The following is a 4,150-nucleotide window of genomic DNA, read 5'->3' as shown; positions in this document are numbered from 1 at the left end:
CCCTCCTAGGAAGGCACTCTATTTTCTGTCCGATATTCAACAAAACTTTTTTTGAAACCCACAAAAATTCCCTTTCGGGATAATACTACTTGAGTAATTACTCGAGTCCAGAGCAGATGGCAGATACTCGAGTCTGGACTCGAATCGTAATATGCTGGACTCGCACACCTCTACGTGGGTGTATGAGTCTATCTGAAACTGTGTGTCATGAAGGAGTGGTGCCTCCCGTCCCAGGTAAGTATGATTTGCTACATGTCTTCATTTGCAATCCTGCACCGCTTGCGTTGTCGTAGTGATCTTGGTTTCATCTCCATGTTACGCAATTCAATCACTATCCAAATCATAGCAAGTAATTTGTCACGACGTCCTTTACGTTTTAAGTAGGATGTGAGTTTACAACTGCTGCTGCGACACGCCTGTTAGGACAAAATAGTGCTTTTTGAGTCAATGCAGGCGAAATCGTAAATCTCAACACCGCTACGACAAAGGACACAACTCTTAATGCTATTTCCACATTAAGAAAAAGCGGCTCCAGGGGAGGCTATAACAATAACGTGATCTTACCTGCTACTGCTGCTACTGGAAAACAGAATGAATGAATGAAACGTTGACATCGTGACAGGGAGCAGGCACATTTTCTTGTCCCTCTGATCTCCTCGACCTCCACTTGCTCTGACTGCCCGGCGTAAAATGGAAATTGAAAGGGGGAAACAGCACACTCGATTGTGAGGCGAACAGGCTGAGTGAGCTCTACTCAGTTTTCGCATGTGCGCTTACTAGATCTAAATAACACACTAGATTTCTTGACCTGAAGCGAGCGGGCAGCTACACATGCGACAATTATTGTACATCTAGATCTACATCATGTGTACATTTGCGCTTGTGTGTGATTTGTTTGTCTGTTTGTTTGGAGAACCATTCGTACATTGTTTGCTTATATTGGGCCATTCCCGGAGGGACTGCAATACCGGGCCGACCCGTGGCGAGAGCGGAGCAAGCCCCGGGCATCTCGCCTGTGTCCAAAAATCAGTTTAATATCGTAGTGGCTAGGAAGCCACGTATCAGATATTAAGCTGATAAGAACAGATACTTTTTTTTTTTCCCTCTTTGTGTGTGTGTGTGTGTGTGCATGTGTGTGTATGAGTGTGTCTGTGTGTGGTAGTAGGTGTGTAGGTGAAGAGTGAGGAGTGTGTGTGTATCTGTTTTTTCAGGCTTTATTTCAGCCTTTATTTCGAGAAAAATCAAAGTATACAAAATAGAACACAGGATCCATTCACTCCAGGGCTCATAAATCGTCCCTCTCTTTCACTCACTCAGGGAATTCACAAGTTCTCTCCCACGGCTCATCCCCGTCCGCATAACTCTCACACCCCGACCCCTCCCTCCAGGCACGCACAAAGAAAATTTAACTCATTCACTTGCACTCCGCGAACTATGGACAATAATATTGGCAAAACTAGGGGTTGGTGTCGTCGTTGCGCCGCGTCGTCGTCTGGTAGTTGCTGTCGCCTGTAGATATACTCATACATTCCTCCTTTCACCCGCTCTGTCACTCACACTGTCTCTCCATCCACAGCTCAGCTCGTCATGCGTTCAAAGGTTGCCCACTAATCGTGTTTAGTTAGTGTGTGTATAAGTTTGTGTGTGTACATGTGCATGATGGTGGTGGGTGTGTGGTGGGTGTTACAAAAAGTTGTCTGAAGACGAGCTTGCCATGCGGTGTCTCTGTATAGTGATAAGATGTGTAGTTTGACTGTGTGTGTGTCGTTGTCTTCTGTTGGTATTATGTTGAGAAAAATTGCTTTGTAAATGTCTACTGGTGTGTTGTGCGGTGCGCCTAACATTTTTGTGCTATTTTGTGTTTGTTTTTGTCCGCTATGACCTGTTTCATGTACTGGAGTCTGTATGCTTTGATTTTTGTGCGTATGTCGTGTAGGCTCACTTCTCCTTTTTGTTTGTCTTGTATCAGTGTGCTGTGTCGGATGCGACTCGGTGTGCCTTTAAAAGTGAACTGTCGGATGTGTTTGTTGATGTTTTGTATGGTGTGTGCTGGCGGGTCTAGTGTCTGTGTGAGGTAGTTTATTTGCGGCAGGACGAGGGTGTTCACGAGTAGGCTACGGCAAAAAATTGAAGTTTGTTTGAAATAAAGTTTAGCAAGGAGGTTCTGAATTTTCTCGACCAGCTTCTTCCACGAGTTTTGAGGGTTCTGGTTCCTATTTTTCTTATAATAAATACCAAAAATCTTAATTTCTTGCACAAGGTGTGCGTGAAGCGGATCTCCTATTTCTGATTTCCATTTCCCTAACGCTAGTACCTGTGTTTTTGTCTCATTTACTTGCGATCCGCTTCCTTTACCAAAGTGCCGAAAGTGTTATAGGATTAGCTTAGAATATTTGGGGGTGCTCGGGAAGAAGTTGGTGTCGTCTGCAAAGGCTATGAGTTTTTGTTCCCCCCCACCCGGGAGTTGGATTCCTCTGATCCTCTCGTCCTGCCATATTTTGTTTAGGAGTGGTTCTAGTGTCAGTACATACAGGAGCGGATTCAAGGAGTCGCCCTGTCGTACGGAGCGGCCCAGGCGGAAGGCGTCCGACAGAGTTTGATAGACTAAAACTGCCGAATGCGGGTTTTTATAAAGACTTTTGATCCATTTACAGAACCTAGGGCCGAAGTTACAGGCTTAAAAAATTTTGTTGAGGAAAGAGTGGGAAACTCTGTCGAACGCCTTGGTCTGGTCAAGTGATAATATGCAAGTGTGTAGCTGCTTGTCTTCGGTGTATGTTATGATGTCCCTAAGTGTGTGGTTGTGGTCTTGTATCGTTCTGCTGTGTACCGCGCTAGCTTGGTCGGTGTGTATCAGATCCTTCATGAACGGTCTCAACTTGTTGGTGAGGGTTTTAGAGAGAATTTTGTAATCTACGTTTAGGAGGGATATGGGGCGGTAGTTTTTCATTTCTTGGGGGGAGCCCGAGTCTTTGGGAATGAGGGATATATACAAAAGATTTAGAGACTCGGGCAGGGATCCTTGCTCGAAGCTTTCATTAATCATTGCCATAAAGAGGGGGGCCAAAATGGGGAAGAAAGCTTGATAAAATTCTACGGTTAAGCCGTCGGGGCCGGGGGAGGTATTTTTTTTCTTTAAGTTGAGAGCGTCCCGAAGGTCTGCTAGTTGTGTGTTGGTGTCAAGCGTTTGTTGTTGTTGCTCGATTTGCTGTGCTGTGTGTTTTGCGTATTCGTCTTGTATCGCCTGGTCGGTGTGTTCCTCTGTGTACAGTGTGGTGAAGAAGTTTTGGAATGCGTGTACTATTGTGTGCGAGTCTGTTTGTGTGTTGCCTTGCGCATCTATGATTTTGTCTATGTGTCTGTTTTTCTGTATAGATTGTTCTAACGCTAGGTATTGTTGTGTGGGTTTTTCGTCTGGTATGTTTGTGAGTCTTGTGCGTATTTGTGCCCCTTTGTATCTGTGTTGTCGGATTTCTTCTAGTACTGTTTTTAATTCCAAGTTATGTGGTTCTTGTAGTGTTCCTTCTTCTTCTGCTGTTTGTAGTGTTTGCTCTAGTAAGTGTTCTCGGTGTCGTCTGCGTTTATTTGTTTGGACATGATGATGCTTACGGTCTTGATTGAATCTTTCATCATGTCCCAGGACTCGCGTATGTTGTTGGTGGGGAGTGGTTGTGTGTAGAGGGTGATCGTGCTTGTGGCTGCTTGTATGAAGTTTTCGTTTTCCAATAAACTGTTGTTAAATTTCCAGTGTGGTGATATTTTTTTGTGTGTGTGTACGCCGGGTCCTATTGTTACTAAAACTGCTTTGTGGTCTGTAAATTGGAGTGTGCTGTTTATGTGTGTGCACTGCGTGACTGTGAGTGACTGGTCTGTGCATATTCTGTCTAGCCTGGGCGCTCTGTTAAATGTTGTGTGTCGGATTTGTGGCGTTGTTTCTGTGTATTTCCCTGTAGCTATCTTTTAACCTGTGTGTGTCTAAGATGTTTTGTAGTTCTATTCTCCCCGATCTGTCTGTTCCTATGTCTGTACCCACGATATCCCTGTCTTCTAGTGTTGTGTTGAAATCCCCCGCCCTATTATAAGTTTGTGTTTTGTTGAGGCTAGTGTTGTGGCTAGTGTGTCGTAGAATGCGGGTTGTGTGCGTGGCTGT

General features: G+C 44.7%; 1 protein-coding gene and 1 pseudogene across 1 annotated transcript in view; one reads left to right on the top strand and one right to left on the bottom strand.

The window, feature by feature from the left end:
• Window positions 1-4,150, top strand: part of LOC101862200 — a 25,896-nt gene that overhangs the window by 9,053 nt on the left and 12,693 nt on the right. The gene's annotated exons all lie outside the window — the stretch shown is intronic.
• Window positions 935-1,115, bottom strand: LOC118478181 (annotated as a pseudogene).

This window comes from Aplysia californica, unplaced genomic scaffold (genome assembly GCF_000002075.1).
Source record: "Aplysia californica isolate F4 #8 unplaced genomic scaffold, AplCal3.0 scaffold00396, whole genome shotgun sequence".
Lineage (NCBI taxonomy): Eukaryota > Metazoa > Mollusca > Gastropoda > Aplysiida > Aplysiidae > Aplysia > Aplysia californica.
Note: the sequence above shows the minus strand (reverse complement) of the source record. Positions and strands in the feature narration are given on the sequence as shown.